This window comes from Crocodylus siamensis, chromosome 1 (genome assembly GCF_052110815.1).
Source record: "Crocodylus siamensis isolate JL-2025a chromosome 1, ASM5211081v1, whole genome shotgun sequence".
NCBI lineage: Eukaryota > Metazoa > Chordata > Crocodylia > Crocodylidae > Crocodylus > Crocodylus siamensis.
In genome coordinates this window covers 175143967-175169269 of record NC_143395.1, presented here as the reverse complement: position 1 = coordinate 175169269, position 25303 = coordinate 175143967, and the positions used below count along the sequence as shown (strand labels likewise).

Genomic DNA, 25303 nt, shown 5'->3' with positions numbered 1-25303 from the left:
GGCGCCACTGTAATCAGGTTGGGCGAAAACTAATTTCAGGCCCAAATCCCTTCAATGGCTCCTTGGCCTCATGCCACCGCTTATGACAACCATAAGTTAAAAATGAAAACAGCTGTACTGTCTCCACTACAATTGAAGACTCTCTTAAAGAACCTGAAAATATTACTTTGCAAATAGCCCTCAAGAGGACATGTAGGTTCACCATGCCATACCAGGAATCTAAGGAACTTTTTGATTCTTTGAACTCTCTCAGCAAGCCAAACTATTGCAATCCCAAGTGATTTACATTATTGTCAGCTAGTTGACGACAGCTGTAGAAACATCTCTAAAATGACTGGCATATCACACACCAACACACAGCTCCACCTATTATTGGTATGTCCATGTGGTCCTCACCTGTCCAACTGCATATCAGTGAGCAGATGTCTGTTTCTGAAATGCTGTCAGTTTGTTTAGAAGAAAATGGTGGTCAAAGCAATTTCAACCCTTGGTTTTACATGAGAGCCATCACTATCAAGTATCATCCAAACAAGAGTCTTGAAAACCTGTTTCTTCACCTAAGATGTATCAAAATATTGATCTTTGTTATACATACTTCAATGGCACAATCCAAAACAGGATTTACTACACAATTAAGATTACTTTCAGACTCAAAACACAGATAAGATGAGAGCTTTGTATTCTGTATCAATCAAACCTGTCCATAAGAAAGGAACCTTCATCCTCAAGAATTTGTTTCAGTTTTGGGTATTAACAAATCTTTACTTTCGGATTACTCACACTGACCTGAAATTTAGCTGATCACTACATATCCCAAAACACATCCACCCACTTTTTTTTATACTGAGAGAACTTTACAGTCCAGGCCAGACCCTTAAATGGTTAAAATTAACAAATCTTAACAGATTTCTATGGAGTTATGTAGCAGCAAACCAGCTAAAGAACCATCCCATTAATTTTTAAGCAGGAAAGAGAACAAGAGTATTGCAGCTAGGCTAGGAGGCATGTAAAGCAAAGTCTGGGTGAGAGTTTACTTACTAATCCATCAAATATTCATTACTGCATTAATGTTATTTAAATACTTGTCTGGGTCAAATATGTTTAATCCTCTTTGTTAAATTTTTCCTTTACCTGGAAGTCATCTTACCCCTGTTTGTCTTGCATACAGTTGGAACACATCTCTAAAAATAATTCGCTACCATTATTTCTCAACTCCTTTAATTCAGACTAACCTAATGTTTTATTAGCCGTGACTTACATAGCTTATTTAAATGCTACATTTCTAATAAATAAGAAAGGGCACAATAATAGTGTTTACTGAAACACAAGTTGATTTTTTCACCTTTATTCTCCATTTCCTACCACAGCTTCATATGGGTGCAATTCTACTGATCCAGATCCTGCTTTGCAATACTCAAAGGAACCAAACCCACAAAGCTGGTATTACCAGTCAGCAACAGTTGGGGGATCCTGGCAGCACAGGAGGTGAGAAGGCATGGGCAAAACACTATTGGGCTCCAGCCTTCCCTTTGGTCAGGGCCCCTTGAGGATGTTACCAGCTAGCATTACTTAAAGCACCATTGAGTCTTCTGGGGATTATGCTGTGAGCTATATCAACCCCTCACTTTGAAAAAATCTCCATGACTTCTGGGGTACAAAGGTGGAGTGAAGCCACATTTTGCCTCTTCCTCTGCCTCAAGCACAGCCCAAAGAGGCCCTATTCCTGACACCACTGACTGTGATACAAAAAACTGGAGGCAGGCCACTCCTGTTCACCAAGAACAAAAGTACTGCCTCAACCCTGACTCCAGGTTTGAAACTAGCCTGGTTAACTGCAGCTCAAAACAAAGTTATTTCTCTCAAATAAAGCTAATGACTTTGTTTTTTTAAATGCAGTCCCAATTTTTAGGCCTGAAATCTACACAAATCCAAAGGTCATGATTTACATATGGACATTTCATTCTGTATCCTCATTATTCCATTTTATTTCCACTTGACTCTTCCTTTTATGGCATTTCTTGTTCTGGTCCCCACAGCAACACAAATGTGTGTGAGGAGAATGGGTGTTTCATTCCATGCTTTCCTACAGTTCACTAGTGCTGACCAGAATCGCATGCTGGCTCCTTATTACAAGGTTGTTGTTCCAAAGGATCAGCCCCACCCCTTTGTTTTATCCAGGGTACACTTTTAGAAGCTAACTCATCCTCTTTCCACAAGAAACTAATTTAAGCATCACAGGTTTTAAGTTTAAATTGTTCATGCCAAATAATAAGCTGCAGGATCAAACTGTTCTGCTGACAAATTTGATATGGAGTGGAAAACTGTATAAACTTATTTTTACCCCTGAATAAAAACATCTACAATGTCTGGTGGTAAACCAGCATTCATCTTTAACATCCAATATTGATTGCTCAAGTCCACAATCTTAAACCTGAATGCTGCCCCTAACACCTACTCCAAGTAACTTTGGTGTCCATCTGACTGACTTGTCTCTGCCTTTATACCTGCATACAAATGAAGCCAAATTGAAGGGCATCATGCAAGTTCCTGAGGCACACTGTTACTCCATTCTCAGACTGGTGAAAGCAGTGGACTCTCTTGCCCAAGATGGGCTGCAGGACTCATGCCCCATTCTTAAAGGCAGACATTTGTGCTAACATGAGGTAAGTGACAACCGTCCAAGTTTTCTGTTATCCAGTGTCCTATTTTAGGTATAGTGTGACTGCATTAGTGTCTGTCACATAGTCCTGCTTCCAATCTGCTGCCAAGTCTCCAGCAAATTCCAGCATTTAATGCACAGGTCTAGTTGGGATTCAGTCCTGCTTATCACTAAGACACACTGACTAAGATTTTCCCACATTATAAACCGACCCACCCTTCACTCATATGAGGTCATTTTTCACAAGTGTAGCTTGTAAATGTGAAAAACATTTGGAATAAACTTCCCTGAGAGTCCAAAAGTACAAAGGACAGTAATTACAATAGGTTCCAGAAAAAGTTTTAACAAACTTAAAAGCTGCAGGGCAGACCTTCAGAAGGTATAAATCAAGAGTAACCTCACTGAAGCCTACAAATGATTGTAGACTTAGAAGCTGGCTACTACATGTACTTAAAACAACAAGGAGAACGTGCAACTCCAAAACAAGGTTAAAAGAATTCAGAAGAGATTTGGAAATCAGATTAAAACATAAGAAAGAAACTACCGGGGACTAGTTATAAACTGTTTGTTGTGCTGTGCCTACAAAACCACATTTTTTTTTAATGTATACAGTATGCTGAATGTTAGTTTAATTAATTCAAGACAGAAAAAAGAAAAATACAAGATGGTAATAAATATCTTTGTGGACACTGGAGTCAGGAGTGGAGTGGCCAAGTTCGCCGATGACACCAAACGTTGGGGCAAAGCATCCACGCCAGAAGATAGGCGGGTGATCCAGGCTGACCTGGACAAGCTCAGCAAATGGGCGGACGAGAACCTGATGGTGTTTAACACCGAAAAATGCAAGGTTCTCCACCTTGAGAGGAAAAACCTGCAGCATCCTTATAGGCTCAGAAGTGCTACGTTAGATAGCACTACAGAAGAAAGAGACTTGGGGGTCATCACTGACCACAAGATGAACATGAGCCTGCAATGCGATGCTGAGGCTAGTAAAGCGACCAAAATGCTGGCTTGCATCCATAGATGCTTCTCGAGCAAATCCCAGGACGTCATTCTCCCCTTCTACTTGGCCTTGGTGAGGCCGCAGCTGGAGTACTGCGTCCAGTTTTGGGCTCCACAATTCAAAAAGGATGTGGAGAAGCTTGAGAGAGTCCAGAGGAGAGCCACGCGCATGATCAGAAGTCAGGAAAACAGATCTTACGATGATAGGCTGAGAGACATGGGACTCTTTAGCCTGGAAAAGCGTAGGCTCAGGGGTGATCTGATGGCCACCTATAAGTTTATCGGGGTGACCACCAGGATCTGGGGGAACGTTTGTTCACCAGAGCGCCCCAAGGGATGACGAGGTCGAACGGTCATAAACTCCTGCAAGACCATTTCAGGCTGGACATAAGGAAGAATTTCTTTACTGTCCGAGCCCCCAAGGTCTGGAACAGTCTGCCAGCAGAGGTGGTTCAAGCACCTACACTGAACACCTTCAAGAGTAAATTGGATGCTTGTCTTGCTGGGATCCTATGACCCCAGCTGACTTCCTGGCCTTTGGGCAGGGGGCTGGACTCCATGATCTCCCGAGGTCCCTTCCAGCCCTGATGTCTATGAAATCTTTATCACCACCATTACACTTACCATGCATGAGTCTCTAACCAATTTACAAAACAAAAAACATTGTCATTCTGTAGTGAACTTTAAACTCAATTACATTAAAGACAAGTGGAGGGGAGGGTTAATGAGTGACTGACTACCTAGCTTGATTTCTGATTTTCAGAGGGCAGGTATTTTCAGATAAATCAAGCCTTTTATAAGGGTGGGGACCCAAAATCCCAGTTGCCTTATAGAAACCCTAGCCTTGGTGACCTGTGCAAAGTTAAGCATCACAGATGGAATTTCCATATCTATGCCCTGTTTACTGGACTGTAATGGCCTTTAATAAAGGCAGCATGTTGGTTGATGTTTCCACTTTGTTCAGTGTCAAAACACCCACTCATTTCCTTCAGGCCCAATGTACCCTTCAAAAACCACTGCAATCAATAACTTACTGGTATATAGCAAAAACTGCTTTCTTCAAGAACAAACTAGAATGATTAGCTTCATGTTGCATTCCACTGATGCTATAAATGTATAGTTAATTAGCATGCCTGAGCTACCCGCTACAAGTTCCATGAGGCTGCAAAGCATTCCATCTGCAGATACCAGCTACAGAACATTTTCAATACCTTAATTAGCAATTTTTCATCTACAGAAGAGTCAAGGAAATCCTTCATAATTACTTAATACATATAAAGGCCAACATTTTCAAACTTGGATGCCCTCAGACAAGCAACTAAATCTAAATGAAAGTTCCTAAATAAATAGCCACCATTTGCGGAACCACCAAGCATCTGCAGGAACCACTGGCCATAATGATGCACACTTGCTACGTGTAGCTGTGCATTAACAAAATGGCACTGCATAGCTAGAAAATTGAATCAAGTTTCACAAAAACTACATTGTCTATTCTTTTTGGGTGTAATACCTAGGAAACAGGCCCATTCTAGCTAAGGTCTTGGACTTATAGTCAACTAATATTTTGCAATCAGTGTTGAATGAAGCATGGCATATTTAGGTCTACCATGATGTTATATACAACAAAATTGCACTTTACCAACACAGCAGTAAGTATCAAGGCAGGTGGTTTAATCGCACTCCACCACAGAATCCATTACATTGACTCACTGCAGTGGAAACTAGTCTGCCAATTAAGCTCCTCTCCTGATTATCAGATACTCAAAGGTATATAAATTTGTTAATGTAATAACAACATTAACTCAATATCTCTGCTGCAATAGGAAATACAACAACACTGGTGCATTTTCTACTGAAGAGCCTGAAATATATTTCACAATGCATTTTAACAGTATATCACTTTAGCATTGACAGAGGACATTAGATACTGAGCAGGGGAAACAATCAGTTTTGAGAGCCCTCAGTTCCCAGTGAAAATACTACAAACTAGAAGGATTTTTTTGTACCATTTCAGAGCCCTGGCCCACCAGTTCAGTATCCCCTTTGCAGCCACTGGCAAGCTCCAGCCCTTCAGAAGGTCTACAAAATAAAACACATCATGAAACAAAACTAACACAGTATCCAAATTATGAATCAAAGAGGATTTAAAAAAACATGTTTCCTGACCAAAACAGCCATTTGTTAGTGGGATGAACATCCAAATACATGCAAGTGTTATGAACATGGTCAGGGCCCGAAATGGAAAGGGATGACTCACATTTGCAGACGGCAAGGCCAGATAGGACCACCACAGCCAGCCAATAATTTTTTACATTACTTAATGCATGGTGCATATGCGCTTTATAGTGGCATGTATCAGACTGAAAAAACCTGTTATTTCTATATCAATACATTAACCTGCAGGCTGTTTAGTTCATCTGAACCACAAAGAAACAGATGAAGACTGTTGTCTGGTTTGTTTGTTTTTACCAGTTATACATCTTCACTCTTGATCATCCCTCTGCTAATTCAAGACTAACACTTGCCTATTTATGACTGCACATCCGCACATAAACCTGTATAACTACCCATGAGATTTCTGATCGACAATTCTGGACCGGCAAAAGTAAAGTATCTTTTAAAGCCTCACACTACTCCATCTCTTTCTTTGGCATAAATCATAATTAACTTGTGCCGGTTTCCATGGAGACACCAGCTGCACCTGCACAGGAAAGCTCAGGCTGGGGTTGCCATGGAGATCAGCCTCAGCTGTGTGGACAGCGCATGCGGCAGAGCAGCACAGGGAACTAGAGACAAGGGCAGCTTGCTCCAGTCCTAGGGCAGAGCTGTGATCTGTAGCCTGCATGCTCCAGGCAGGGGCGCACAAGCAGGGGATTGCAGCTGTGCCCCAGCTCCTTGCAATGGTGACAGCCTGGTCTGGAGCCAAGGCAGAGCCACAATGCCCTGCTTGTGCACCCTGCCCAGAGCATGTAGGCTACAGATCACAGCTCTGCCTTGGCTCCAGATCAAGCCACCCCCATCCTAAGTTCCCAGCCATTCCAAAGTGGCCCACTGTAATGCTCTGCTGCACTGAGGCTGGTCTCCATGGCACCCCAACTTGAGCTTTCCCCCACAGGTGCAGCTAGGGTCTCCATGGAGACTGGCACAAGCCACAGAGGCATGGACTGCTGGGAAATGGAGCCCAGCTACTGGCTGGATCTGCCATTTTGCCCACCTCTGAGATATAGTTGTGCCCATTAAGCACAGTACCTCTCAGCATCTACTCTTTTTCAAGTCATGGTGAGCCACTATACTGCATAATATTAGACTTCTCTTACACTCCCTCAGCTGAGATATGCCTTTCTTCCCCATTTCCAATGAATCCTGTTTCTTCATCAGCCTTAGGTATCTGGCAAACATCACCAAACAGTTTATTCAGAATCCCTCTCAGCTTGTCGCATATGATTAGTGCAGCCGCATTCTCCATGAGGCAAAGCCAGACCAGACTACCCTGACCCTCATCTGCACATCAATTTTTGGAGCATCTTAGGACTTGTGACAAGGACACCCAGTTCTAGTTATGACTAAAGGACTAATTAGCCCAGGGATCCTTTGTGGAAGGTACCTGGATTACACACATATTCTGAACAGTGCTGAACTGTGGTGTAGCTTGAAATGCTGTTGACTCTCATGCAGCCAAGCCCAATGAACTCTGGCTTTAGACTACTGTTATGTTTGGAAACACCATATATCTAGGTCCAAGAAGGTAGTTTTACTTAAGCCCCCCTAGGGATAACTGTTCTTCTGGTGTGGTTTAGTACCTGCTGAGGTGTTGGGGCTTGCTCCTGCAGCTATACGGCTGAGGACAGGTGAAATTTGGGGGTATCTGAACCCCCAGCTTCCAGGCTTAGACCTGCCTGTAGGATAACTGCCAAAAGATGCTGAAAATATCTGAAGCCCCTGGTGGGGGTAGAAGTCGTAGGGCCACTTATGGTTCTGGACTGACTCATGGCTTGGAACTAAAAAAAATATATATATGTTTTGTAAGAAAAGTTTGTGCTATGTATAAGTAGATGCCAAAGGACCAGTTAAACTGGAGTATCTGTGCTATAACTTGTAGCAGTTTCAAAAAAGGTGACAGGCATTAATTCTGAGTGAACTAAATCTATGCGCACAAAATGCAAATTATTACAGTTATGTTCATTTCAGCATATTTTTTTTAAATGTGTTCCTCACTTCCATGTGCTTAGGGAGAGCAGAGTCTGACAGTAAGAGATGGGAAAGGCAATGAAGAACCTACAGTGGGAAGAAGTTGTGGGGGGCAGAGTGCAAAGGGGCTACCTGACCCCCAGATTTAATTTTTCCTGCTGTAGCAGTGGGAAGGGGAAAATTCAAGGCAAACCTCCAATAATTAGATTCTATACCTGGAAAATTATATACAGAAATTACTGGGGGGGTCATCTTATATTCAAGTAAACATGATAACACAGATAAGTAAGACAAGGGAATCAAGTCATAATCATTTTTACTTTAATAATATTTCTTTATTAGTCTCCTCCCTACTAGAAGTGAAGCATCAGCTCCTTTCATTGACACAGGATAGTATTTTCTCTTTCAGACTTCGTTCTTTCACCATCACATCAATCTTAAGAGATGAGACATTTCTTCCCTAGTCCTCCATGCTGTGTGTTGCAGAACAGGAGACCAAATTCTACAATATCAGTTTTGAGATCTCCATCAAATTAAATATCGATTTTACTGGCTGCATAAGTCCAGTTGCTCAGCACACATAAACTAATACAACTCCAGGATCCTGCAAAATGAACCTTACATCCAGCCTCTTTCATCAGGGAAAGAATTGTCCATGGTAAAAATCTATCAGGGCGCTAACAAACAGAAATGCCACTTAATTTGGAATATTTACCTCTCAATAGGTTCACTGCAATGCATTTTTATGTCTCTAAACAGTAGATTAAATGGCACACCTTCTGTTTCAATTACATGACTGGAATGATCTTCTAGTCTATTGCTAGTAGCTGACAGGTGTGAATTAACATTTGCTGACATTTGGTTTTCAAACTGAGTGGCCCTTTTGTTCAGTTTATGCCACTTTCCTGGTGTAGTAAGGCTGAAGAACAAGTCAAACTAATGTAGCTTTTATTTTTTTTAACTTAAGTCCTATTTTTTGCACATTTAAAGAGATTGTGGAATGGCAACATAATTCATTTCTGTTGCAGCAGTTGTGAGAACTCAAAGGAATTTCTCTGTGCAACAGAAAGTGATGCAGTTTGATGAAAACCTAAAATGGTGGAGAATATAAGAAAACCATAAAAGAAAAGCAAAAGATCAATCCAACCAAAAGCATCTAAACTTATGTTGTAGTTTCAGGCCAACAAAAATTACTAATAAGGGAGAGAGTCAAAAAAAGAAAAGAAAAAAAAAGAAATGTTAATGGTGCTAAAGACTCAGTTGAAGTTACTCGTCAACCTTAATCTGTCCTTGGGCACAGAAAAAGCATACACCAGCCCTGAAAGCAAGATTACAGAAGAATGAAATCTTTTTACTGGAACTTATATTAAGAATTATACAGAAACCATGCTCTTTCACACAATAAAAAAAAAATGAGAAAAATCCATCTTTCTCTAGCAAGCCATAAAGAAACTTGAAAAGTTTCCTATGAACTCAACTGTATGATTTCCTACAGACAAACCAGGCTTTTTATACAGGGAAAAGAAAGTAAAAACTGATGTTTTAAACAAACAATAAACTGAAAAACGAAGAAGCTAAAAATGTTTTTAAAGAGTTGTATGCTTAAATAGGCAGAATTGGTTTAAGAGTAATAGTAATTACATCCATGACATGGGATAAAACTAAGCAGCGCTAAAAGTTTCTCATGTGCAATAGCCACTTGTTATTAAAGAAAAAGTAAATCTTTGATATGTCCAGCTGTAACTGTTGCTACACAATACTCATGCTCATTAGAAAAACAAAATTCACAACAGATCATTTTAAGAGTAATAATAAAATCTGAAAAATGAAAACCATATGTCAAAGAAAAGACACACAAAATAAGGCATAGAACACATCTGCAGAAAGTTCATTATACCTGTATGATATACACTGCCCCCTCTAGCACTCTTGTTACCAGGCAAGCACTGAGTATTGGCAGGGATTATAGTTAACCACAATGAGATTTTTGAGGTGAAGATGTAAACCCACAATACAAACAGGAGAAAGGAATGAGTCTGTTGTGTGATCTTTATCATCACTGAGCCATCCTGGTTCCTGGTTTCACTGTGGAAGTCAGTTCTAGACAGACTGGGCACAGGTCTAGCATACAAGCCCAGAAATAAAAGCAGGTCACTGGGGTAGGTTTCAGCTTTAGAAAACCCTGTGCATTTTTTAGATTACAAGTATTAACAGAGCACAGTCCAGCTGTCATTGAAAATTCTCACTGAATGCTGTATATCAAACCCTAAATGGTTGCCAGGAAATACTGCAGCCATTGTGATGATGTGTATTACTCAACATTTCTACAGTCTAAGAGTAGCCGATGTGTAAGACCTTCTCGGTAGCTCCTCACACTGGTCCAAGAGCAGACAGATCTCTTAGCCTAAAAGTACATCTATTTGTAAAGGCCTTCATAAATTCAGAGTAGAGAACTGATTGTTGGTCAGGCATTCTCTGGGATTTAGATCCAAGAGACGATGCATGGCCACTGGGACATATACCAACTTCTGAACAGAATTTAAGGTCATGCCTAATACCTAGAGCTCCAGGCATTCCCTTCCAAACAGCTGGTTATGGTGGGCATTTCCTCACAAGCAAATTACAATTTTTTTGTAAATATATCATAAATATCACATATGTGATTACAAATATGTCCCCTATACAATGTAACTTAAATATCATGGGGCACTCCAATAAAAAAAATGGTTCTAAGAGTTTCAGATTTAGGTGCAGAAGGAAAGAAATCTTTCATCCCATTTCTTTTGAAGCTATATGTCCGACACAAAGGGACATGTGCCTGAAATCTGTTCATGCAGCAATGCTCTGGGCTGCCTACAGGTGTGGTATGAATGTCTCACAGCCTCTGTGTGCCATTCTTGCAAGCAGGTAGTGTTCAGTAATCCCCCATTACAGTAATCCCAAGGGTTGCAGGATTCATCCCCCATTACAGATGAAACAGCATTGTGATCCTTGTTAGATGAATACTGCATGTTCTTCTTGTGTCCAGAATTGTTGCATCTTTCTTTACTGTAGACAAATTACTTCACCGATGATGTGTTAAAAGCACATAAATGCTAGTGCTCTACAACCCAATTCTATTTCCGGTACCAAGTTTGTATTATCCAAGGAATAAACCATGCCACTTACTATTACAAAAATACTTGGCTCTATCAATTTTATTTAGTGTCATCCCAATATTGGTTGCAACACATTACCAACCAGCTATACACCATCAACTGTTGCCATGTTATGTCAGCATTTCAATAACCATTTTTACATATTTTATCCAGAAAAGCTGGCTGATGAGGCTGTTAAACAGCAGAATAGAGTTTAGTAACAGTAACTAATTCCTTCATCACCTATTTCTCTTGATCAACAATACCATCGTAAGCTTGTATCTGAGTCTTCCCCATACATGCAAGATCTTCTTCCAATCAGGTTTTCACACTTGCCTGATGAGTCAAAATTCCTTGCAACACTTCTACATTGATATTTCTTTAAATAAAGTAATGAATGCAAACTGCCTTAATCTTTAAAGGTGTGGAACTACTATTCCCCAAGATGCCTTTATGAATTAATACATCTAAAGGTCAAAAATAATTTTGAAAAATAATCACCTAGCTATGTAAAAAGACTTTTCAACATCCCCAGTCCTAACAGATCATAAATGCTGCATTTAATGCTTCAAACAATTTTATAAACCTAGACTGTTTAGGGTTATTTGAAATTAAAGGATATTCTTTCAACACTGATTATTAAAAACATATTTCTATGGACAATAGTTTTGATTACGTGTAGACATTATCTATAAAGAAAGACCTCTTCCCTCCCTCTTCACTGTACATGTGCAAATTTCCTCACAACTAGCAAACTGAAATGGTATTCACACTATATTCAATTGCTGATTCTGCTTTCGCAGGCACGGCAGGCATCCAACAGATTAATATTTTATGCATTTAAAAAAAAAAAATCAAAGATTTCTGACAAACAGCAGGTTGTCTTAACTAAAAAAAGTCAGGATTCAGCGCTATGGAAGATGGATTTTTCAGAGATACTGCAGTCTTGCAATATTGGGCATAAGTCTGCCATTTTTTTTGGTATTAAAGCAGGCCTACCCATATCTACAACATCTACGTGGAAAACATAATGAAACCAAATCCATTTATGATGTCCGTTCAATTGTGTGTTCAATATCATCATTTCACAGCCGTAAACCCTTTCCAACCATTAAATGAAAAATTTTTTAAAAAATCAACACCTCCAAGGATTATTATTTTGCAACTTAATGTGGTATGCATTTAAAAATAAGAGGCAGGGATGTAATTCTCCAAACAACCAACGTTTCACATCTAAATATAGAAAACTGCATTCGGTAATACATCTGAAAGACAATGACACATTTAACTGGGGGGAGCCAAATAAGAGTAGACTTAATAAAGAATAAAGTACTGCTGATAGCAAAAAAAAAAAAAAAGCAGAAAATCTCCATTCCCAAATCAGTAAATGTTACTGTTATTGGAAAATGGGTACAAGGACTGCTGAGGTTTATTGTACCTTAGAGGCACAAGGAAAAAACCAAATACCTTCTCCTTCACAATACAAAAGGGCACATAACACCCACCAGCCTGAATGCACCCAGCAGATGCACAAGTCTGGGTTTCAGTGGTGCATGCAGCATCTGGACACATTTGCCCCAGTCAGTCTAAAGGTGCACTCCTTCCTTTCCTTTACAATAAACACTCTTCCTGCAACCCCTCCCTAATGCTGCTACTTTTGTAGTATCAGATTAATGCTCCACAGCCGCAGGCTGGACTCCATCTGACCGCATTAGAGCTGCAGAACTGCAATCGCACAGCTCCCCACCGCCCCCCCCCCCATTACAGACTGGCAGCAAGCAAATTAAAAAAAAACAGAAAACCAGCAAACCCACCCAACATCTCCATGCAAAACTGCCATCTGCCTCTTCCTCACACACAGCCCCCCTGGGCACAACATCCAAAGAAAAAAAGATGCCCCCCAAAACCTGACAATGACGAGACGGGAAAAAAATTATGAGAAGCAGGCATTAAAAACCCAAACCCCAGGCAACCCAGCTGGTTGGGTGGGGTTTTTTGCTTAGTGCACAAGGGAGATGGGGATTCCTGCGAGATGTAGCCAGAGAGCACGGCATGAAGGGGGTCAGAGCACTGCATTGTGCTGCATCGCTTCGCCCAGACATCATGGAAGGAGCGGTGTGTCGCACAAGAGCACCCGGGCTTCGCCAGGGGACACGCACACACACTTCAGTAAGCCCCATACCTCAGACAGGCACAAACACCCCCCCCCAGTAGCCTTCATACCTCCCCATACATCCCCCCAACAGACAGACAGACACATACACTAACCCCCTGTTACCCCCTTACCTCCCCACACCCACACACACTTTTCAATAAGCCTCCCCAATAACCCCCATGCCTTCCCCCCACACCTCACCAATTACACATACACACTTCAACAGCCCCCATGCCGCAGGCAACCCCCACCCCCAATAACCACCACAGCCCCCACCTAACACACACACACACACAATAAAACCCATCCCTCAGACACAACATCCCCCAGTGAGCCCCATACCCCCCACCCCAACACATACACACGAGTCTCCCCCATACCCCCAGCCCCCTTCCCCTCATGCCCCGCCTTGGGGACCCCCACCCCAAGTGCAGCTTGCAGCGCGCAGAGGCCCCCGGCCCCAGTCCCAGCCGGGCTGGATGCACAAACCTGTTGCCGTGCCGGGCGGGACACACAAACACCCACCCACCCACCCACCGCCGCACGCCCGCAGCGGGCAGAGCCGGGCCCGGCCACGCCTATTTGCATCCCTGCGCCGCCGGCTGCGGCGCCCCCGCTGCCACCCCAGGCCCGGGGGACACCCCCCGCGCCAGCACCATGACTGAGCAAGACACTGCAAACCCAGCGTCCATTGCACGAGCCCCCCGCGCCTCCCTCCCGGCCGGGGGTCGTGCAGGCGGGTCCCCGCGCGCCCCTACCTCGCCTCGCTGGGGCTGCGCTGCTTCCCGGCGGCGGCAACGGCGGGTGGAGGCGATGCAGATGCAGCAGCTCGGCGGGGCCGGAGGCGGGAGGAGGGCGCGGCGCAGCCCGCAGCCGCCTGCCCCCGCGCAACCCGCACGCAGCAGCGGCACTGATTGAGGGGCGGGGACGGCGGCGGGCCCGCCCCGTGCAGCCTCTGGCCCTCGCTCGGGAGGCGGCCGGCCCGGCTTGGCTCGGGCGCAGGTGCACGGGCATGGCCCTGGCAGAGCCTGGGCCTGGCAGGGAGAGGGCGACTGCCTCCCCCGGCCTCACACCAGCTCCCCCCACCAGCCTTTCTGTGATCCCCCTAGACAGTGCTGCTGACTTTTAGGGGCCGCTCATCTCCCCTGCTGCGGCCTCTCTGCTCCCCTCAGCTTTGCCCATGTAACCAACCCCTGACTAGACCCACCCAGGCAGCCCCCTCCTCTCCCTTCGGCCCTGCTCTCCTGCTGCTCTCGGTGGCTTGTGACTCGTGAGTTGTGCCGTCTTCCTAGCTAAACGCGCCTCCAGGCTCCACAGTCTCAATCCCGGCTGCCTTTTTGACTAATTTCTCTAACCATCTCCCATCTCCACTTGTCTCTCTGCCCAGGGGCCTTTCAAGAGACAACTCGCATGCAATGTGGCCTTTCCTCCTCCCCTTCTCTATCCTCCTCTACCCCCTGTCAGAGAGACACTTTCCTCCTTTGCCTTTTTTCCAGGAGATCTAGTAACCCTGTCCCATCCCCCAAATCTTATTATACCCTCTCCCTCACTCTTCTCTTTAACCTCTTTCTTTTCCTCTCCCACCCACAACAAAGCAGCTTTCACCTGTCACACTTGACTCCAGTCAGTCCCCACCGCTGCAGTTCAATCTCCTTCATGTTTTTCAGCTCTTTGTACATGCTGTTTTCACCCCTTCACCCTAGCTTCTTCTCCAGCTCCATCCTAGAGCCACTCCATCCTAGTTTCAACCTGTGTGCTCAGATGAGACAGGTTTTGCCAGTTTGGAATGGGCTTTTCCAGGCCACATCTCAGAACAACACTCCAGTCTCATCCTCCTTCCACACCATCAGTTGTGCTTTCTCCTGTTGACATCTTGTCCTCCCTTAGTTTCCATGACTGCTTCTTTTCCTCCCTCTCTTCATCATGTCCTTCAGAGGATCCCCTCATCCTCCCCTCCAACTTTATGTGGCAGTTTTAAAGGGCACTGTCTTTGGTCCTTTTCTCTTTCTCTCTGCATCTTATCGCTGGGTGACTTCAACCACAAACACAAATTCAGCTCCCATAGCTTTACAGGCAACTCACAGATCTCACCCTCTATTCTAGACCTGTCTTCTGTTGTTTGTCCTTCACAAGCGAAGATGAGGAAAAAGGAGAAAGAAGAGAGAGGAAGGGGGTGGAGGCTAGGTTGCGTGAGTACACAGGTGACATATAAGCCCAATCTTTGCCCTGAACAATCTGCTGCAGCAGGGGCAGGAGAGCAACGAGGACTGGACACAAGAGGTCCTCGATTTCCTGGCCACACACTTCCTCACTGCCTCCGCCATGAGCAGCTCTGGACCAATGACCTCCAGGATAGATGATCACAAGTGATTTGCACCCACGACTCCTGGTCAATGCTGAAACTCTTTAGGGTGTCCTTGTACCTCTTCGTTGGTGGGCTGCAAAAGCGTACTCCATTTGGCAGTTCACAATAGAAGATTTGCTTCAGCATGCGAGTGTTGGTCATTCTTGAAAGGTAGCCGGCCTATCTTAGCGGCACCAGTTTCAGTAGTGTGTGGATACTGGGGGGAGCTGATCTTCTGAGCACCTCGGTATCCAGAATCGTGTCCTGCCACTTGATCTTTAGTATCTTTCACAAGCAGCAGAGGTGGAAGTGGTTTAGTCTCTTGGCATGACTGGTAGATAGATGGTCCAGGTTTTGCAGGCATAAAGGAGGTTCGGGAGAATGATGGCTTTGTAGACCTTCAGTTTCATGAACGTTCCAGTGCCTCTGCTCAAAGTAAAATGTCAGGGTATGTCTACACTGCCTCTGTGTGCTCTCCAGGCTGCTGCTGCTGAAAAAAAAGTTCCTCCTATGTGGTTCCACTCAGTAGCACCAGAACACAGGCTGTAAGGGCTCTCTGGGGGACCACCCCCCACAGCTCTTGAGCCAGAGAGACATGGAGAATGGCAATGAGAAACAAAGAGTCCTCGCTGCTTCAGGGGCAAGTTTGCAGCATGCAGAATGAGAGTAGGTGGACAGGCCACCTTCTTTTTGGAAGCAGTCTGAAAAGTATCACAATGACAATGTAGATAGGCCCTCCATCCTTGCAGATGCCTAACCTTTAGTTCAAATTGAACACCGCTGAAACATGACTCTTATTCTTCACACACACCCCAGAAGGATAGGTGCCCACAACCTCCTTACTTGATCAGTGTGGGCAATATCACTGCCCTGCCTGTCACTCAGCCCTTTTATTCAGGGCATCATTTTCAACTCAGATTTCACTCTGGGTCCTCACACGCAGGCTACAGCTAAGATCTAATCTTTCATTATCCATCCGCACAATTAAAACTCATGTCCAAGCTCTCTTTGTCCCACCAATCATTTCAGTGGACTGCAACATCCCATTTTCTGGCTTTGACAATGCAAACTGTCCCATATCCATCCAGAATGTTGCTGCAAAAATAATTTTCCTAGCCTACCACTTTGCACCATGTAATTTCTTCCTTTACCAGCTTCCCTTGGCTTATACTTCTCTATCACATTAGACGTAACCTACTTGTCTTAATTTTCAAGGCCTTCTATGACACACCCTGCCTCTCCATCATCTCTCATTCAGTTTCTAGAGGTTGACTCCTGCCTTTGATGCCAGTCCGTGACACTTGCCTCTATAGCTTCCTTGTTAGGTTTTCAAATAAGCACTTCCATGCTTCTCCCATGCTTCAGAGAAGCTCCCTCTAAGCATCTCAGAAGATCTCAGAAGTGCTTCATCACTCTCCTTTATTCACTCCTCAAAACTTCCTTTTACCACTTGGCCTACAGAAAACTTGACAACAGTTAAGCTGTAAATCTGCTGAGACTACTGCGCATGATGTTGACTGGTATTGTCTCCTTGTGCTTCCTTATCAGTCTATTCACCTGTTGCCTCATGTTTTATTCTTAGGCTGTGCGCTTCTTAGGGTGCGGGGCTGTCTTTTTGTTCTTTTTTTGCAAGCACTTGCCACAATGGGGACCATATCCATGATTAGCAATCCTAGCTCTTATGATCATATAAACAATGATTATGGTGATAATAAGGGTTACTATGTAAGAGATAGTAAACCAAACTCACAAACTTACTAGCTGTTCTTATAATGAAGTATAGGACATATGCATCAAGGAAACAGCATTTTAGAAGTTTGCATATATAGAAAAGCAACCAAGCAAAATAAGCCATAAAGTTGACAAACCAAATAATTCCACTGTTCCCAACCATCAATAGAACCTAATTTTCCATATAGAGATACTGCAATTAACATCTGTTCCCACAGGGAAAAAGACTACTCAGTATGAGTAGGCTGACAGAATTTGATCCAAGTCATTTGAAAAGTTCTACAGGAAACATAGCTTTCCACTCTAGATTTTCTTTAATACAGGGACTAAATTTTATGATATTTCTAAAAATAAAATTCCCATCATCTCAGTGAGGGATTTGCCAAAGGAGGGTAAAGGCCAAATATTTGACCCTGAATAAAGGCACACAAGTGTCCAAGCATCTGTTGTAGAGCACGTTGCACTCTGTTAACATGGATATCACTTCCCAGATTTAAGCAAGCCTGCCTCAAATTGTGTATTAGTGTGGGAAGCGTTGCTTAAATTACTCTGATCATCAATAATAGTAATTCAGAGTTAAATAAAGGCAGAACGATGTATTTTGTTTACCAGTAATTTTAATGTGGAAGTTTTTCCTCAAGATTAGTTTGCAGCTAAGTTGAATTGCCTTTCTGAAAAACAAACTTGTTTAGTTGTTAGGAATTTCTACCATGCTCGTTTCATATTACCAGCCTAGTAACAGTTCCTTTAATGCAACATCTCTTTGTTTTGTAGCCTTTTAAGTTTAGAGGGGTATGATAAATGTGAAATATGGGATTGAGGGGGTCTGTGGTTTTTGCATTATTAATGTATTTTTTCTTTTTATCAGGGTTAGATAACTAATATCCCTTTGTCATTCATTAGCATGAATCCAGTCACTTGGATTTTGTTCAGCAATTCATAAAGTATAGATTTTAGTCATCAAGTCTTGTGTGATAAAACATCTCAAGCTTAATAAGGAGGTATAATAGTGCTTTGCCATTATGCTTACTACATTGTTTAAGGAGAAGAGATTAAAATTTTAGTATTGTTGTATTTCTCATATTATATAATATCAGAAATTCAACAATAATTACTTACTAAAATAAAAATAATAACATCCTTACATTTGAGTGCGCGTGCACGCACACACACACATATATATATATGCTCAAGTGTAAGGATTTTATTATTACAGATTAGAAAAAACATTGGAAAAATTCCATGCTTCACCCAACTATTAATATCTCCTGTGCAAGTAGGCAGGGGAAGAAAAAAAGATGCCAAATGTATGGGAGAGAGGAGGCAGGAACATCCAACATATTTTAAGATTCTGGCTGTCTTAACCTACATAGCTCAAACAAGGGTGGGCCAAAGATTATTGTGGAAATAGCTAGCTGGAATGAACACCTGTGAGATGGAAGAACCAGAATAACATCGCTACTGTGGGCTCCTGCCAGTTATACCAGTCATTCACATTTGTTTCCTTCCTTCAGCTGCCTGGATTTAAGTAAATCATGCAATAGCTAAATATAGATTTTGTTCTGATTTTTTAAATTAAGTGTTACCTTTTTGTAAGAGAAACATATGTTTTCATAAATGTAAACATTTTTATGGTTTAGTGTGACTATCCCCTTGCAGGATGAGAAAGCCAAACACGACAGCATTGCACAAATTACAGTGAGAATATCAACAAGTGAAATTGGCTATAATATAATGCCAACAAATGAAATGAACTAAACAGACTAGGTTCCTCAAACTAAAGGCTAAATTCTGATTCCTTTAATTCAGCCTGAATTATGTGGGATTATTCATGGAGTAAAGTGCAACTCAAAATAACTGGTATATTATAAAACATTATTAACTGAAGTGGAATAACAAAATAAAACAGTGTTAGTCCTTGATGCCACAAAGACTTCACTTCATGCATGTGAGTATTACCATAGGGAGCAACAGGACTACTCCAGTGTGTAAAGGTAAGTACATTGTTAAGTCTGTACAGGATCAAAGCCTAACTGTAAAATATAGTTTTAAAATGAAAAAGAATCATTTCAATAATCTAATGAGTTGTTCGGAATAAAGCAAAGGGATTTAGTGTGCAATTTTAGTCTTGGCAATGTCTCTCATATTTCAGGTATGCCTTCATTCAAACTGAAATTACAGTACAGCATTTCCAAAAGGAAACAAAAAGAAAATATAAGAGCCACCAATATTAAGCAAATAAAAATCTGGACAAATGTTATTTTAGGGTGGTGCCAAAATTCCGAGAGAGAAAAACATCACAATTCAGTAAGAAAATGAAAGTAAAAACTTACTAGCAATAACCTATACTTGACCATATAGCATGCCTGCTGGTTGGTAAAGATGTGAGGAAAACTGTTGAACTGATTTCCAGAGTGACCCAACGACACAAAATCAGTCACCATTGCAAGCAGGGGATGCACACTTCCAATAACACTCCTTTCTTCACCCTAGACTCCTCATCCCAGATTTTGAGCCCAGGACCACAGACTTCAACAGTGGTGTGGACCACAGGCTTGAGAGTAAAGTCTGTTAATGTCAATGATGCAACAGTGATGTGTGTGTACAGCTCTTCCTACCCTGTGTTAGTTTGCTATTGGCTTGTGCCCAGAAACAACAGGGTTTCTCTCTTTTGTACATTTTATCATATCTAATGTAATCATGGATACTTACATAATTGTATACATATGTGTTTACTTTTACACACTGGAGTAGTCCTGTTGCTCCCTATGGTAATACTCACATGCATGAAGTGAAGTCTTTGTGGCATCAAGGACTAACACTGTTTTACTTTGTTATTCCACTTCAGTTAATAATATTTCATAATATACCAGTTATTTTGAGTTGCACTATACCTACCACGAGCTCAGCTAAGCTCTTGCCTTCAGTAACACTTTGTGGCAATGAGTTCCCCATGCATTGCTTACAAGCATATTTCCTTTTTCCACACTTGAATTCACTGCGCACAGACTGAGATGGAATTCACAGGAGTGAATAAGAACCAGGTAAATCCCTGGTGTAATTCTCCTTTCAGCCAGCCCATTATGCTGGCAAGCCTCTACCATCTGAATGAAGTAATAAATGTTCTTTCAGGGTTTCTCCATGTAGAGTACATTGCAGTAATATGATCTAAAGGTGTGAATGATATGGATGACAAGAGGTGAGGTCTGCATCAGTGAGAAACAGTCACAGTCTTTGAGCATGATTCAAATTAAAAAAAGATATTGCTTGCCATGGTTGCCTCCTGGGAGCCCCAGAGCACATGCACACTATGAAACAGTATCTGGTTCTCTCTAAATATTTTACATGCAACACCCCCTTACGCACACAAGTCTACTCTCTCATCAGCCATCACAAATTAATTAATAGTTCTTCCAATTCCCCTGTCAAAGGGGGGAATGTATTGTAGGCACATGAAGTGATGCTCTGAGCTGCACTTTCTGGAGATGCAGCTCAGGGAAAGCACAGATTATGATGCTCATCTTTGCCTGGTCTGCTCTAGCAAAAGTTCCCAGCATGACTTAGGCCCTGTGGACTACAATGTTGCATGCTGCAGTCCCACACCTGATATGCCCCACCCCATCTCTGCCATGACCCTGATATAGAGGTTTGCAAAAGGGTCCTTAAGAGGAAGCCATATGACCATAGTCAGCAATGCCTGACTGACAGAAATCCCCGTCCCCTCCCCTTGGTTGGATATGGGCCCTTTAGAGCCCCTTGTCATTACCTAGCCCTTTTACATAGCTCAACAGGGTTGAACCAGAAGTAGAGATTTCACCGAGAGAGTCTAAGTAAATTGCCCAGGTCCCGGTGTTACTCTGCATCAGAATGGGAAATATATCTGTTCAAAGTCTTAGCTACCAGAGCCTGCTTTCTATGCCAACTACTCAATGCAGTCCTAGGCAAATCTTGCAGGGTCTAGCCATAAAAGCTTTGTGATAAGAGGAATCAAAGGCTGTTGGTGAATATAAAATCAACGTTAACACTTAGTCTTTGCCATTCCTAGGGGGGTGTCAAACACACAAATCCACAGTGTCCACATCATAACCAGGACAGAAACCCAACTTATAGGGATGCTAGAACATCATATATTCCATATTACTCAAGAGCTCTGTTGCTATCATTGTTCATTTGTCCCAAATGAAAGGGTTAGATACCAAGTGATTGTCCTGGTCAGTAGAACAGTTTTTTAACCAAGGGCCTATCTGTCTGCTTGACAGAAACAGATATCCTGCCCTCCCTTAGATGAAGGATTATCACAGACCAGCTCCTTTCCCCTAGATTAACCCTTATTTAAGATTTTCTCACAAGCTTTGCATACTGCAGAGGCTGGTCATAAATATTCCTCAAGAGCACAGGGGAGTTAGGCATTACATTTCTACCAGGAGAATGAATTATTGCTCTTCCAATAGAAATTACAAGTGTACACTTTATGCATCCTGCAAAAGAAAGGGCCATGTAAAATAATTGATTACTTATAATCTTTGCTGTCATCCCTTCCATTCTAGCTTCCTATTTTTCACACCGGAAATCATCTTTTTGTTAATCCATAGTTTTGGTTTTATTCAGTATCAGACCAAATTACTGGTTCTAATCACTTCTTCTAATCACTCCAGGAATCTTCTGTTTAAAATCTAAATATTGTAAATGGAAACCATTGTTGCAGCAATATATATTTTAAATACAGGTTTCCCTCAATTTATGTTGTACATGCATTCCTGGAGAATGGTGCATAAATCGAATTTGCATAAAGCGAACCCACTTTGCAATGTAACAAATAGGGATAGGTTCCCATGGTGGTAAGGGAGGGAGGGAGGGAGGCTGGGACTAGGGAAGGGGTGAGGGGAGGAGTGCACTCCTGGAGTTGCACAAGGCAGCAAAGCAGAGCAAACAGAGTGGCATTCACCCCAGCTCTGGCTGCAGAGGCCCCAGGAGCAGCTGGTGCCAGCTGGCTGCACTGTGCTCCTCCTGTCCCCAATCACCTTTGTTCTTGGGCTGTGCCATGCCCTAATGCAGACAGCTGGTGTTGGCTGCTCCCAGGGCTGCTGCAGCCAGGGCTGGGGTGAGTGCTGTTCCCCGCACTGCTCGGGGCTCTGCTTGTCCACACTTACCCCGGCCCATGCTGCAGTGGCCCCAAGAGCAGCTGACACCAGCTGCCTGCACCACCGTACGGCATAGCCCAGGAGCTGGGGTATGCCCAGGGTGGGGGGAAAGGCAGAGCATGGTGCAGCCCAGTGGCTGCAGACAGCTGGTGCCAGTCAGTCCTGGGGCTGCTGCAGCCGGGGCTGGGGTGAGTGGGGCCACGACCCTTTCCCCTTTCCCCACAAACTTACCTGCTTGGATGGGGGTGCATCTATGCTGATTGTACAAGAGTGAATTTACCTTGCATATAATGAATAATGGGCCTAAATATGCTCATTGCCAAGAGCGAATTAGCATATAAAGAACTCACATCAATCGAGGGAAACCTGTGATAGTATAAGTTCTCCAAGTGCTTTCCAGACACTTGATGTACAGGTGGAATCTACAAATCCTCCCACTTCCCTGCTCACATTTGATTTCCCATCTTGAAATACTAACACCAGATTCTGTCTTCATGCACAAAGGCCAATTTTTCTATTCTAAGCTTCCATTTGCTAGAGATAATTGAACCACTCTAATGCATTGATCTGTAAAGTGCTTTGTAATATCTTGAGTATGAGAGCAGGCAAAACCAAATTCTGGTCTATAAGCCACTAAAATAAGGTTAATCTGTCTGCTGAGACAATCTTTATGTTCTGATCTTTGTTTTCTTGCTGACATTTTCCACACAGTATAACAGGAGGGCCTGCAAGAATCTGGGGGACTGTGTAAGGGGGTAGTCGAGCCTCCCAGAGTCATGTTGCCTCCTGGCTGGAATAGTAGTGCTTTGTTGTTGTAGATCACCTGTCATGCTTTCAGTGTTATGGGAGATATGTTTATGTACTCCTGGAAGGCAACTGAGAATGGCTATGGACTCAAGGTGTCGGCAGCTCTTCACAGGGCTCCACCATCCCCATCCCCTGCCCTCACTACACCTGATGTTCTGAGCATTGTTAATTGCCTCTTAGATCAATTGCTACCATTGTTCAAAGGACCCTCAGCTAGGGTCCTTGCCTAAGTGGCTGGTTGCTGCATTCTTCCCTGCACGGGACCCAAGGCAGCTATCTCTTGCCCTTCTGTTGCCCCTGTTGCTCTCCTGTGACTGCAGCCCTTTCTCTCTTCTTCTCCCCCTCCTTGGGGAGTAATTCCATCTATGCCTTCCTCTTCTCCTAGGTCCCTGGAGTGGTTCTTTCCACCCTCCAGTATTGGACTCACCGACCAATCAAGTCTCTCTGGCAGATCCAATTTCCCACTGGGTCTTGTCAGGTAGGTCCCAAGGCCAGAGCTTTTACTTTAGCTCCTGGGCCCCTTGCCTGCTTTCCGATCTCCTCTTCTTCTCCTCCTCTCTGTTCTCTTTTTTCTTCCTCCCCCTGGATGCTTCCTCGGCATCCCTTAAATCTTCCTTTTTCCAGCTGGGTCTATCATGGCGGCTTCCCATTCACTGCCTGTCTGAACCCAGGTGATTGTCCTTTGCTCTCCAGTGCAGTCTCTTTTTTTTTCTCTCCGTTTTTCTCTTCCTGAGCTTAAACCCCAGTGGCTGGGTTTGCTGCGGCAGCTTTTAATCTGCCGTGGCCCCCACTGACTCCTCCTGTTGTTCTGAGTGTGGCATTTGATGTCTCCAGGCTTGCCACAGCTTCTCTGGCTCCTCAGGGTAAGTTTTTCTCTTTTGGTTTTTTTTTCATTCTGTTCATGGCAGGGTGCTTCAAGTACCCTGTCATAGACCTGATTGGGTGTCAGCCCAGTCATTGACAATGAACAGGCAACCCTTGCGTAATGCTGTTTCACTTAGCACTATTTCACTATAACGCTCATTTGAAATTGATACCTGATTTCACTTAGCACTCAGCAGGGACAACTGGTGCCTCCCAAGTCTGGAGGGTGCCAGATCACCGATGGGGGGCAGTCCCCCAGTGGCTGATCGCTGACCGGGAGGAGGGGTCCTCTAGGAGCTGATCACCAACTGGGGGTGGGGAACTAGAACTGAGCTAGTGGCAAAACCTGAAGTGCACTTCCAGTTTCACGGCTGGCGCCTCCAGGGGGTGCATACGTGCACCCGCGTGCACCCCCTACACATTGCAAATGGCGCTCAGCGAGTTTTGTTATAACACTTGCAGTCGCCATCTTGGGTCATTAAAAACAATTGTGATCACCATCTTGGGTCATCAAATACTTTCAGTTTCACTTAATGCTCGGTTTTTCAGGAACCAATTAAGAGCACTAAGTGGGGGTTGCCTGTATTTTACCCATTACAATCCTCATTCCTGAGATCAAACATCTTTAAAAAAGAAAACAAAAAACCCCCAGGAACTATATTATCTGCAAAGTCAGGAAGGTTTCTGTGTTTCATTTATGAAATCCAAATTGTCACACATTTTTACGTTTACCACAAAGAATTCCCGATCGCTTTAGAACTGATTTTGCCTAAGTGTATCAGATAGCATGGTATTATCCTGATAAGCAAGAACAGGGATGTTACAATGTTTCCTAGCAGTGGTTGCTGCAGCTTAGAAAAATTTCAAAAGAAAGAAGATAATTAAAGATATGCAGGTGAGATTCCTGAATCTGGCTAGCTGGAACACTGCAGGGTTTCCATTAGCTGCTGTTGTTATGGTCCATGGTTTACAGGGTAGACCCTGCTTCACTGCTTTGTCACATAAATCTCACACTGATGTCACACCACTGATTCCAACTGATGTAACTGAATGATGACCCAGGTCCACAGCCTTCATCATGGAGCTGTATCCTCCAGTCATTCTGAACAAAGCTGCTTTCTAGAACGTGGGATTCCTGGAGAGTCACTATGTACAATGTGTCATCCCCTGTGCAAATCTTGTTCAGTTTTGGATGGTTTTCCTTTTTTCGGTAGATGAGTGTGTCGGGCACTGGAATTCTCTCTTAGCCTGGGTGATGGAAAAAATTGCATCCCA

General features: G+C 43.2%; 1 protein-coding gene across 1 annotated transcript in view; it reads right to left on the bottom strand.

Annotated features, from left to right (window-relative positions):
• SPTBN1 (spectrin beta, non-erythrocytic 1) overlaps nt 1-14055 on the bottom strand; it is a 192877-nt gene extending 178822 nt beyond the window's left edge. Inside the window, exon 1 of the mRNA XM_090049501.1 lies at nt 13900-14055. The gene's annotated coding sequence lies outside the window, so the exon portion shown is untranslated. The remainder of the gene's footprint in view (nt 1-13899) is intronic.
• Nucleotides 14056-25303: the final 11248 nt, after the last annotated feature.